A 14,853-nucleotide genomic window follows, 5' to 3' on the forward strand; every position below is an offset into this window, starting at 1 on the left:
AACAACATAGTGCAGTTCATGCACCTCAGCCAATACCCTTTCTCATAAACCATCAACATTAGTAACACATAACCACCCTTGGTACCTTAAGGTACCGTCACCACTGATCTCAAATACCACTAACTTTTGCCCACCTACATCACCCTTGATTTTCATTAAGACAAGATCTAGCATTTGTTTCTCCTGGATCTCAGCACGAACAGACGACCGACCCACTTCTTACACCAATACACTACCATCCTTAGAGTCTAAAAGATGAACTCCAAGATTAGCCAAGCTGTGAATATCCTTCACCAACTGCCGCCTCTCCTTATCCACATGAGCCAAACTCCCTATGGATAACCTGCTAAGAGCATCAATAATAATATTAGCCTTATCTGGATGGTAGTAAAGAATCATGTCATCATCCTTGAGAATCTCATGATATCTCCTCTGCCTAAGATTAAGCTCTTTTTGACTGAACATAAACTGTAAACTCTTATGTTCAGAAAAGATATCCATGTGCACCCTATAAAAATAGTGCCGCCAGATTTCAATGTAAATACCACCACTAACAGCTCTAAATCATGAGTAGGATAATTCCTCTTATGAACCTTCAACTGCCTAGATGCATAGGTAATCACCTTACCATGCTGCATTAAAACGTAACCAAGTCCCACCCGGGATGCATAACAATAAACCAAAAACCCTTCATTGCCTTCAAGCAATGTGAAAATTAGAGCCGAAGTTAGCTTATCCTTCAGCTTCTCAAAAATAGCCTCACAAGCATCCGACCAAGAGAACCTTACTTTCTTCTGAGTCAACTTAGTCAATAGGACAGCTATCGTTGAAAAACTTTCCACAAACTTCTCATAATACCTAACCAAGCCTAAGAAGCTCCGAATATTAGTTAGAGTTGTGGGTCTAGACCACTTCTTAACCACTGCCACCTTTTCTGGATCCACCAAAATCCCCTTACTAGAAATAATATGACCCAAAAAGGTGACATCGTTCAACCATAATTCACATTTTTAGAATTTGGCATACAATTGTTATTCTTTCAAGGTCTGCAATACCAAATTGAAGTTATTGGCATGATCTACCTCACTCTTAGAATGTACTAGAATTTCATCAATAAACATAATAACAAAAAGATCTAAAAACTAACGGAAGACCTTGTTCATCAAACCATGAATGTCGCCAGGGCATTAGTTAGACTAAATGAAATAACCAAGAACTCAAAGTTCCCATACCGAGTATAGAATGTCGTCTTAGGGATATCCACCTCCCTAATCTTAAGATGATGATACCCAGACCAAGGATCTATCTTAGAAAAGAATTTGGTACCCTGTTACTGATCAAATAAGTTATCTATCCTTGGAAGACAATACTTGTTCTTAACCGTCACCTTATTCAACTGCTGATAGTCAATACACATTCAAAGGGAACCATCCTTCTTATGCACGAATAACATCGGTACACCTCAAGTGGACACGCTAGGACAGATAAAACCCTTATCCAAAAGATCCTTAAGTTGCTCCTTGAGTTTCCTCAACTCAGCCAGAGCCATTCTATAAGGAAAATAGATATTGGATGAGTGTCCGAAACCAAATCAATCCCAAACTCAATCTCTCTATCTAGAGGAACACCAGGAAGATCATCTGGAAAGACCTCAAGAAACTCATTCACCACTGGATCTAAATGTAAAGAAGGACCTTCTGAGTTAGAGTCTTTCACCTGGCCTAAATAATAGAGACACCCTTTAGAGATTAACCTCCGAATTCTAAGATATGATATAAACCTTCCCTTAGGAGCTAGGAAACCACCCTCTTATTTAATAATTAGTTCACCAGGGAACCTAAAGACAACCATATGGGTCCGACAATCTAAGGATGCATAGTACGAGTGTAACCAATTGATCCCTAAAATGACATCAAAATCCACCATATCTAATTCATACAAATCTATCAAAGTCTCCTTACTACCAACAAATACCACACACACCCTATAGACTTTTTTAGCAACCATAAAGTTACCTATCGCGGTAGAACTAGATAGGGTCAAAACAAAAATACACAGCCACAAATAGGGTCACATAAGAGAGAGTGGACCCTGGATCAAGTAAATAATAAACATCCTAAGAAAAGAGTTGTAACGTACCAGTCACAACATCAGGTGATGCCTCAAACTCTAGTCGGGTGGTAAGTGCATATAACCTATTCTGGCCTATGCCAATACCAGAAGCAGAAACAGAAGCAGAAGCAGCACCCTTTGGTACAGGAGAAGATAAAAAGGCAATTGAAACCTTGTTCACTCTCAACACAATCTTACCAACCAGACAGTTTCTAAGCATATGGACTAGCTATATTTGAAACACTTGTCCCTCCCCTCATCGCAGAAACCCTAATATAACTGACCACAGAACCTATAAAGAGAAAATAATAAAGATAGCTGGCCCATCTAGCCAGAGATTGGGCACCCTACGCACTAAAGTTATCGCTACCCTACTGACACCTCTCACTGAAATGCTTTGGGTAAGGAGCACTAGCTATGGAGAAAGAACAAGAACTCCCCCACTACTTATTTGGCCACTTACCACCATCCCAACCACTTTGATGTTGACTACCAACCTGCTCAAAGAATCTAAACTTCCTACCCTGCCTTTCACCTAGCTCTGCTTGCTTTCTCTTTTCCTTCTCCACCTGTTGTATATGAACAACCAACCTAGAGATATCCATGTCCTTGATCAGTAATGCAGTGTTGATTTCAAGGATCAACTCATGAGACAGTGCTAAAGCAAACTTTCTCTCACTAGTGCTCATATCAGACAAATTCTGGAGCATACCTAGATAACTGGTGAAATTCAAGGCATACTTCTTGACCGACATCTTCCCCTATTTTAGATTAACAAATTCCTCTGCCTTAGCTTTCTCAATGCCTGACAAAAGAAGCGGTCAAGAAAAGTATTTGAGAAAGTCTCCCACAAAGATGACTGCTTAACATCACCCTTTGCTTGATCCTATTCCTAGTACCATTAGTACGCCACATCCTTTAGCTGATAGGCAGCAAAATTCACCCCTTCCACATTCGTGGCCTGTATGGCCCTGAAGATATTTTCCATATCATCTAGAAAACCCTGAGGATCCTCCTATACCTTAACACCAGTAATATTTAGAGGACTCTACCTCATAAACTGGGCAACCCTTGTAGCCTCAGAAGATGTAATACCTGATGCACCACACTCAGCCTGAGAAGCTACCAACTGAGCAATCATATGAATCGACTGACGCAACTCTGCATTCACCACATTAGATTGAGGATCCTAAGGAAGACTAAAGAAACTTATGGAACTCCAGAAATATCAGGGACCGGACCCCTACACTGAGTATGGATCCCCTGGGTAGATCTTCTCCCATTAAATCATCCCCAGTTGGGAAAAAGGATTTTCCATGAACTTCATATCATGGGGAAAAAAGAGTTTCCATGAACTTCAAATCATTAAGGCATGATCTAAAAGACAAACAAACAGAAATCAGAAGAATCCAAGACCTTAGACTCCAAGCTCGAAAATAGAACACAAAGAAGAGAAGCATTTCCTAAATGCCTTATAGCCTCTCTCTTATGAGTGTAACATACTACACATCCTTGAAAAGACTCTACTCGACACGGCTTTGTGGACTCCAAATTGACCATGAACCTAAAGATCTGATACTTACTTGATACAACCCAAACCAAGGCCTTGTCATAATGGGCATCCCAAGTCCGATAAGGATCGGGGACCATTCTTGTTACCCTACCACCAAATACATACCCTGAGTTGAATGAATTCCAAACATATAACAAGATAGTGTATTTGTACCAACCCAGTCTCTAGGATAGGTCCATAACTATGACCAACCTAAGCAAGTCCAACCATTTGATACCTACCCAATAACCATACCAGACCTAAAACAATAACCAAGTACGAGTCTATAAAATAAAAGGATGGAACAATCATAAATACATTCCAACAGTATCAGCCCCAATACAAATGCCAATACTTAGGACAATACTAATATCGACACCATCCATTCTAACCCATAGTAGTTCCATAAAGCCTCTAACCAAAAGTAAAATAATATTTGAATGGGACATGCCCCCAACCATAGCCAAAAGATGCAAAGACATTCATGATATGAAATGGATACTTTTTTAATATGGAAGCTCACTACTTTAATCCAATCAAGTTGGTCCTGAATCTGATCACTAAGCAGGAAAAGTAGAATGGTTGATTCTTGCATCACGTGGTGATACAGCCGCTCAAAGATGAGTTAGCGGGTGAACGCTAGCAAGTACTCAGGATAAAAATAAAATAATGCCAGCCTTTAAAACCAAGTAAGCCAACCATATACATTCACAACCATACATACATATAAATAACCCTGTTGGGAAAGGGAATTGAGTTTAGCATGCCATTAAAACCATTAACCTGGGTATGTGTAGCTTAACCATCCTAGAACCACCTACGGGCTATATGGTTCCAGTGTAACCCCCTGAATAAGCCGCAATACGTGTAGACATAGGAACTGGAGATACTATAGAAGTAGGGGATTCCCGAGTACCCTTCGCTCTCTATGATACATATGTACAAATGTACTTAAGAGATTCCCATTTACCCCATAAGTATCATATATAGTCACCATGACCTATCCTCATGTTGGCAAATATGAGTTTCCAATGTCCGTCCATTGGACACACACCTTCATGATTAGCATTCACACCCTTCTATTATTTCCCAATTAAAAACCATTATCTTACAACTAAACCTCCATTCTATTTATTACTAACTAAGGATATGATTAGTGGTAACTTCATACCGACTATAGCTTGCAAGCAATGTCCTTAGCCATCCTATTTAAGTTAAGGGATTCCCATGTACCCATAGATGACATTATTAAGTTGACTTGAGGGAATCCCATATGCCCCACAAGTGATCATTATTAAGTTTTTTGGGGGGATTTTCTTGTACCCCAGAAGGTTTTCAATTAGACCAACTACCATTAATACCATTTAGGGTTCTATTACCAAGTTATACAATGCAATAGTTTCATTAAAAGTCCAACAATATAGTAAGAGCATTCTCATAGGCATTCTATCAAGCACATTAGGGGCATAGTATTTCCAAAACCATAAACAAGCACTAATTAACCATTCCCATGAAACCAAATGTCCAAAACACCATTAAAATATGTAAATTCATAATTAAAACATAGGAAAACTATAAGCAAGCATTTATAACCAAAACCCCTAATATATATTTGGAAACCCAAAACCATACAAAAATTATGCCATGAAAACAATTCATAAAACATGCCTTTAGTTGGAACTATCAATGAGGGAGGAGTAACATGCCTTAGATTGAGAAGAAAATAAGAAGAAATCAACCCTATGAGCCTCAATTTACCACCTTGAAGAAACCCCAGCTTTTTCTTAACCCAAGAGTCTTAAGAGAGTTTAGATTATTTGATTTATTGCAATTAGGTTAATGAAACCCCAAAAAGGTGTTTAAGTCTTGGGGTCCCAAGAAGTTTAAAGGGGAAATGTCTAGAATACCCCCAACTTAAACTATATTAATTTCCCATAGGAGGGTATAACCCCTCCCCAATCCATACCCTAGGTTTTGAGTGGTGGGAACCACTCATACCTCAAGTAGAATCTTAACCCCCCACACTGACCAACCTACAACTCCAAAGTCACACTCGTACCCAATCATAAGATCGATACCCATAAACCATACCCTAGTCAGAATAGAATCACCTAGGTTAAGACATAGGACATCATACAAGTTTCTTTATATGACTCGCACTCCATCATACGATTCTTAAAAAGAAGTTGTACCTTGGACAGTAGCCAACCCAACCATACTAATCAACATATGAGTGATGACCCCTAAATCATATCTTAATATATAACTAGTACCCCTAGTCGTATGATGTCCAGTGAGTTAAAAACTCAAGAAATTTCTAAGGATCAAACCCCAGGGAGTTTCACGCCTAAACAGAAAGATCATAGGATATCTATGGCAGTTACTTTTCAATTCAAGTTTCAACCCTTTTATTTCCCCTTCTAATTTCAACTTTCCAAGAAACAATTGTATATATGATTCTGTACATGGAATAACAAAAAGGAATCCTATGATGTCATTACATTAGTAAAAGTCAACTTGGCATATACAAACCACACTAATCAAATAGTCTAGCAACCTAACAATGTAACCCATGTGCTATCACAGTCAAAAAACCGTATTCACTCTTAATTAAGATTAATCAATTAATTCAAGGATGTGACAAACGACACTCTTATTCACAAAGAAGTACCACCGGTGTATATAGAATAATATATGCTTTCCCCTATGCTCTCTTTCTAAGTTTTTGAACAGTCGGGACGGGATCACTAAAGGACTTTATTTGGCTTGTAAAACAAGTTAGGGGCTGGTTTGGTATCTTTTTAGGATTTATTAAGTGACTATGCCTCCTTCACATTACGCTTTGTTTAGGGGTCCACTTATTCTTTACATTTATTTATTTTATTTCCTCCCTTATGTCTCCAGTTTTATTTCAAAGCACATACAGATTGGAGCAGGGGTGATTTTTTTTCTTACTTTCTTTTCTTTCTCTTTTTGTTTTCACCGCACCTGTCCTTTTTTTATTTTTTTCTTTTAAACTTCCTCCTTCATACTCATTTTGTCCTACGCACCTCTATAATAGCCACACTTAACTTAGGAAGTTTTCCTTAGTTGAGGTGCACAATAATCGAGAAGGACCGGGGCCAATACAGGTTTATTGTAGAAACGAGAAGGTAAAATTTATGTAAACAAAAAAATTGGGTTAATTTAAAGCTCAAGTATTTAGATTAAAAGGATTCATTCATTTAGTTGGGCATTTAGGCTTGAGTGGACTTAAATCAAAAATGGCGTATGATCACTTCCTACTCGACTATCCTGGACCTAGGTAAAACCAATCTGGCAAGTTCTAGATTTCGATACACCAGGAACTCAGTATTGACTCACACACACTCGCACAGGGTTATACTGCTAAACACTACTTATCCAGTTATGAAACTGTTCATCCTAGTTTTTCTATTCCTAATCCTAATGTCATGATCAAATTCATAGTTGTCTAACACACATACATATCACACAGTTAAGAAAATTTTAGGAGGGGTATAATATATCAGCACAGTTTTGAGAGAAATCATTCAAAATGCCTGCTACTGCCACGGTTCAAAATTTCCTCCTATTTCAACTATCACAATAACAAGAAACACAAAACATGCCACTTCTACAAATTTTAAGAGGGGTATAATATTTCAACACGATTTTTGAATAAATCATTAAAAATGATAACTATTGTCACAAGTTCAAAATTTCCTCCTATTTCAGCTATTTCCAACATACAATACACAAAAACAATACAAAAAACACAAAACATGCCAGTTCTTCAAGTTTTTTAGATTATGGCCACGGACTTCAAAACATGGCAAGTCTTACCCATGGCAACCTTGATACACCCCACCCCCAACTTAAAACCTATGTATTGTCCCCGATGAATCTAAAAGTGAAGTGCAAGAGAATGGGAACATATTAGGGCGCTCATAGTGATGGCTTATGCAGTGTCATCACTTGGGCCCTCAGGTCGGATCCCACTATCAATATCTTGAGTCCCGTCAGCTGTCGAAACTGTGTCAGCAATAGTGGCACCAGTGGTGGCCGGTACGCTCAATGGTACATCACTCGATGGGTATACATCACTGCCTCCATCAATATCAATAGTCACTAGTTTCGAACTGCCAGTGCCAAAATGCATCTCTTGGACCCTCGTCTGCCTATCCTACTCACTTTGTAGGCTATTAGGCTTAGCTTTTTTTATTGCTACTTTGTCTGAGCTATTACGGTGCTTTATTTTCTTTCTTTCTCTTCTTTCCTCTTAGGGCACTTTTATCGAGTCTACAATAGTCCAAATATTATCAACATGTACTTCAAGCATAACTATCGTAACCACAGGCTCTCGGGTGATTGGTCTAACATATAACTCGACAACTAATTTTTTATCTTGGCCACCTCAGCTTTACCTCCACAATATCCGAGGTTGGGCCACTATCCAACTGCCTAGTCATCCACTGCTTGAATACAACCAACCTGACCTGTTGACCCGACCTGACCCGGGGCCTTTTAGTAATTGGCATCCTATGTCCAACTGGGATTGGAGACCACCCCCATTACCAAACCCAACCAACCTACGCATATACTGAGTCGAATAAATTTCGAACATATAACAGGATAGCGTTATTGTAAAATCCAAGAGTTTGGGATAGGTCTGTGACCGCGACCACCTAAACGAGCCAAACCATCGAATACCAAAAAATAACCAATACCAAACCAACCTATAATCCAAAACCATAACCATATGAGTTCCACAATAATTATATATAATCCTAAAATAAAAGAGGATGGAACAGTGAGAAATTTAGTCCAACGATATCAACCAAAATGCTAATGCCAATACAAAGGCTGACACCAATATCGATCTCGCCTATACCAACCCATAGTAGTTCCATAAAATCCCCTAAAGAAAAGAAACCAATATCCGATTGGGACATGCCCCTAACCACAGCCAAAACCAATATCCATGAAATAACTAAAAGTATATGAAAATGTCCATAACATAAAATGCAGCCTTCCAGAAGATGGAAGCTCGCCACTTTAATCCAAAAGCTGATCTTGAAATACGATCACTATGCAAGAGGAGTAGAACGGATGGTTCCTACATCGCATAGGGATACATCCCCCCAAATAAGGGTTAGCAGGTGAACACTAGCATGAACTTATGATAAGGATAAAATAATGTCATCCAGTAAACCAAGCAAATCATCCATATGAATACAAACCAACAACAACAACAACAATAACAACAACAACAAACCTAGTATATTCCCACATCGTGGGGTCTGGGAAGGGTAGAGTATATGTAGTCCATACCACTACCTCTAAAGAAGTAGAGAGGTTGTTTCCGATAGACCTCCGACTAAAGACAAAGGATAGTATATAAAACATCAAAGGTATGGAACACGATAAAAACATAGGTACGACATCTACAAAAAATTGTACATTGCAAATCAAAGGACACTGAAGCCCTCCTACCTACTGACTACGACTCATCCACCCACCCTATCCTCTACCCTAATACTTTTCCTCCATACCTTCCTATCTAAGGTTATTTCCTCAGTCTGGTGTAATCGCTCCAAGTCACGTTTAATTATTTTCCTCCAGTATCTCTTCAATCTACCCCTACCCTACTTGAAATCATCCAAGGCCAACCTCTCACACCTACAAACTGAGGCATGTGCCCCTCCTCATCACATGACCAAACCATCTCAACTTTACTTTCTGTATTTTATCCTCCACAAATACTACTCCCACATTCTCCCAAATAATCTCATTCCTAACCCCGTCAGCCCTTGTAAATCCACACATTTAATACAACATCGTCATCTCTACCACCTTCAACTTTTGGATATGAGAATTCTTAACTGGCTTACACTCCACTCCAAATAACATAGCCGGTCAGACTGAAACTCTATAGAATTTTCCTTTCAACTTAAGGGGCACCTTCTTATCGCATAAAATTCCTGAATCAAGCCTTTATTTCATCCAAACTGCCCCAATATGGTGAGAGACATCCTCATCTATCTCTCCATTCCCCTAAATCGTAGACCCAAGATACTTAAAACTATCTTTCTTGCAAACCTCCTAGGAATCCAACTTTACTACCACCTCCTCCTCTTGCCTCGAGTCACTAAACTTGCACTCCAAGTACTTTATCTTGGTCCTACTCAATCGAAACCCTTTAGACTCCAGGTTTAGCATACAAACCATATATATACAAACTATATATATATATATATATATATAACCATGTTGGGAAAGAAAATCAGGTATAGCATGCATTTAAAAGCATTAACTTGGGTATGTGTAGCTTAACCATCATAAAACTACTCGCGGGCTATATGGGTCCAGTGTAGCCCCCTGAAAGGGTCCCAATACATGTAGCCACACGAACCAAAGATAACATAAGAGTAGGGGATTCCCAAGTACCCTTCGCTCCCCATGATACATATGTACAGTGTACTTAGAGAATTCCCGTATACCTCATAAGAATCATACATGGTTGCCATGACCAACCCCTCATGTCGGGAAACATGAGTTTCTAGTGTTTTTCTATATGACTCCCACCTTCACGGTTAGCTATCACATCCCACCATTATTGCCCAGTTAAAACCGTTTCCAACCAACCAATCCATTACTCCATTTATTATTAACCAAAGCTATTAATAGTGGTATCGTCATACCGACTATACTTGTAAGTATTGTCCTTAGCTAAACCTTTTAGAGATCAAGGGAGTCCCACGTACCCATCGATCACCTTATCAAGTTAACTTGGGGGAGTCCCATGTACCCCAGAAGTGTTCCCTTATTACACTAGCTTAGAGGATTCTATTGTACCCCACAAGGATGTTTATTAAAACAAACCATTCCATTCCAAATTATTTAAACCATTTAGAGTTCCATTACCAAGTTCAAACCATGTAATAGTTCTATTAAAATCCAATAATATAGTAAAAACATTATCATAGGCATTTTATCAAACATATTGGGGGCATAGTACTTCCAAAACCAAAACTGATTACCTTGTGACAATTCTTATGTAATGAATTATCCAAAACCACCATTAAAGTATGTAATAACATAATTAAAAAATGGAAAAACGTAACAAGCCATTTATAACCTAAACCCCAACACATATTTGAAAACCCCAAAACCACACAATAAATCATGCCATGAAAACATTGTATAAAGCCATGCCTTTAGTTAGAACTAACAATAAGGAAAGAGTACATGCCTTAATTGAGAAAATAATGGAGAGAAATCACCAACACAAAACCCAAATTAATCCTTATGATGAAACCCTATCTTCCTTTGCCCAAGAACTTTAGAGAGGATTAGAGGGTATTTTCTAAGTGTTAATAAATAGAATAATAGGGAAAATAATCACCTAAGTAAGTTAAAAGTCGTGGGGCCTTATTAGGTTAAGTGGAGAAATGTCCAAATTGCCCACACTTAAACTGCATAAAATCCCATCAGGGGTATGACTAACCATACCAATCGTACCCTCTAATACGAGTGGTACCCACCACTTACACCATAGGACTCCCCCTTGGATCCAACATTGTTGAAGGTATGACACACCTAAACCAAGTTGTACCCAAGTATACGACTAGTACCCTTGACCTGTACCCCTGATAAAATAGAATCACAAGAGGTTTGAACACTATCCACCATACAAGTCCTTGGTACACCTCATACCCTGGCTTACGACTTATGCTGAGCCACTCATACTCATATCCAACTTAAGTTTCCAAGTCTAAGATTAAGTGAAGGAAAGAACAAAAGCCAACAACCCGTATCTACCAATATGTCTCATATTACTCAAGTTATATCCATTCTAGGAACCAAATTCAACTCACCATACAACACTGGTCAGCATACGACCAACCTATACTACTTGTACCCTGGTGTATGACTCATTTTCTCTGGTCGTAGCTTTTCCAGAATTCCAGTACATTTTCTAAGGGTAAAAGACCTAGGGTGTTATAGTCTCCCCTACTAGGAACATTCATCCCCGAATGATGGACAAGGTAGGGTAACCATATCAATGATTCATTTGCATTAACAAATATCAATCTAACCTTTAACCAAGTTAGAAAATAAAGATGTAAAGATATTAATCTTTCCTTTAACAAAGATTGAAACAAAAGAATATTGAAGAACGCATACCTTCTGCATGAATCCCAGGAGTAGAAAAAGATATGGATACTTGGAATTCATGTCCTCTTCCACTTCCCATGTAGCCTCTTCCACCTAGTGGTTCCACCATAAAACCTTAACCAAGGCCACATCCTTTCTCTATAACCCATGAAACTGTCGATCCAATATCTCAATCGGGACCTCTTGATAAGATAGAGAATTTGATACACCCAATCCTTCCAAAGGAACAACCAAAGAAGGATAAGCAACGCACTTTCTCAACATAGAGACGTGAAATACCAGATGAATGAAGCTCAAACTAGAAAGAAACTCCAATACATAAGCCATATTACCAACCCTTCATAAAATCATATAGGGACCAACAAACTAGAGACTGAGCTTTCCTTTTTTACCGAAATGCATTACTCCCTTCATAGGAGATACCTTTAGGAAGACCTAATCCCTAACTTCAAAATCCAAGTCTCTACGCCTTACATTCGCATAGGACATTTAGTGACCTTCGGCATCCTTAAACCTATCCCAAATCACCTTTACTTTTTCCATAGCCTGATAAACCAAATTTAGACAAAACATATCCGTCTCACCAAGCTCGAACCACCTAATAAGAGATCTACACCTTCTACCATATAATGCTTAAAAAGGTTCCATAACAATACTAGAATGATTACTATTGTTGTAAGCAAACTCTACCAAAGGAAGATGCTCAACCCCACTACAACCATAATCAATCACACATGCCTAAAGCATACCCTCCATCATTTGAATAGTCCTCTCTGCTTTCCCATCTATCTGAGGATGAAAAGCAGTCCTTAGACTAACCTTAGTTCCCAAACCTTTATGAAAATATCACCAAAAATGAGATAAAAACCACGTACCACGATAAGAGAAAATCAAAATAGGTACCCCATGCAGTTTTATAATCTCCTAAGGATATAACTTTGCATAATCCTTCATCGAAAAAGTAGTCCTCACTGGTAAGAAGTGAGCAGACTTCATCATCTTATCCATGATGAGCCAAATCAAATCAAATTGGTTCTAAGACCAAGGAAGACCGGTAATGAAATCCATATTGATTACCTCCCATTTCTATTCCGGAAAATCAATTTCTTGATACAACCCACCAAGCCTCATGTTCTCAACTCTGACTTGTTATCACACCATGCACTTGGCCACAAAACCAGCCTCATACCTTTTCATACACTCCACCAATAAATTTCTTTGATATCATGATACATTTTTGTCGAATTAGGATGAACAACATAGAGCAATTCATTCGCCTCAACCAAAATCCTTTTTTGCAAACCATCGATATCAGGAACACATAACCTCTCTTGGTACCGCAAGGTACTATCACCACTGATCTTAAATACCATCACCTTTTTCAAACTAACATCACTCTTGATTTTTATCAAGATAGGATCTAGCACTTACTTCTCCTTGATCTCTACACCAAGAGAGGACCTAACCACCTCTAAAATGATTACCCCACTATTCTTAGAGTCTAAGAGACAAATTTCATGATTGGACAAGCGGTGAACATCCTTTACTAATTCTCACTTTCCTTTCTCCACATGAGCCAAACTCCCCATGTACAACCTATTAAGAACATCAAAAACTATATTAGCTTTACCTAGGTGGTAGTGAAGACTCATATCATAGTCCTGAAGAAGCTCCAACCATCTTCTCTGCCCGAGATTTACCTTCTTATGAGTGAACACATACTATACTCTTATGATCAAAAAAGATATCCAAGTTTACTCCATATAAATAATGTTGCTAGATTTTCAAAGCAAAAACTACCGCTAATAGCTCCAAATCATCAGTAAGATAGTTCCTCTCCTACATCTTTAACTGCCTGGAAGCATAGGCAATTACCTTTCCATGCAGCATCAAAACACAACTAAGTCCCATCCGGGATAAATCACAATAAACCACAAACCCCTCATTACCTTTAGGCAATGTCAAAATTAGAGCCAAAGTTAGCTTACCTTAAGCTTCTCAAAACTCCCTTCACACTCATCTGACTAAGAAAACTTTACTTTAATCTGAGTCAACTTAGTCAATGGGGTATCTATCATCAAAAAGCTTTCCACAAATAGTCTGTAGTACCCAGCCAAACCCAAAAAGCTCCGAATAAAGGTTAGAGTCGTGGGTCTAGGCCACTTCTTAACCACAACCACCTTTTGTGGATCCACCATGATCCTCTCACTAGAAATAATATGACCCAAGAAAGTCACAGCATTTAACCAAAACTCACACTTGGAGAACTTGGCATACGACTGTTGTTCCTTCAAGGTCTATAACACCACATGGAGGTGATTGGCATGATCCTCCTCACTTTTAGACACACCAAGATGTCATCAACAAATACAATGGAAAAAACATCCAAGAACTACCTCAAAACCCTATTCATCAAATCCATAAATATCATTGGAGCATTAGTAAAACCAAATAACATTACCAAGAATTCAAAGTGCCCGTACTGAGTACAAAAAGCCATATTAGTGATATCCTCTTCCCTAATCTTAAGCTAATGATATCCAAACCAAAGATGTATCTTAGAAAAGAATTTGGCACCTTACAGCTGGTCAAATAAGTTATCTATCCTTAGAAGAGGATACTTGCTCTTCACCGTTACCTTATTCACTTGTCGATTGTCAATGCACATCCAAATGGAACCATCCTTCTTGCATACAAATAATACTGGTGCACCCCAAGAGGATACACTAAGACGAATAAACCCCTTATCCAGAAGATCCTTAAGTTACTTCTTGACTTTCCTCAACTCAACTAGAGCCATTTTATAAGGAGAAAAAGATATTGGACAAGTGTCCGAAACCAAATCAATACCAAACTTAATTTCTCTATCCATAGGAACACTAGGAAGATCATCTAGAAAAACTCAGAAAACTCATTTACCACCAAAACCAAATATAAGATAGGACCCTCTGAGTTAGAATCTATAACTCAAACCAAGTGATAGAGATGCCCTTTTGAGATTAATCTCCAAG

This window comes from Capsicum annuum, chromosome 12 (genome assembly GCF_002878395.1).
Source record: "Capsicum annuum cultivar UCD-10X-F1 chromosome 12, UCD10Xv1.1, whole genome shotgun sequence".
In the NCBI taxonomy this organism is placed as follows: Eukaryota; Viridiplantae; Streptophyta; class Magnoliopsida; order Solanales; family Solanaceae; genus Capsicum; species Capsicum annuum.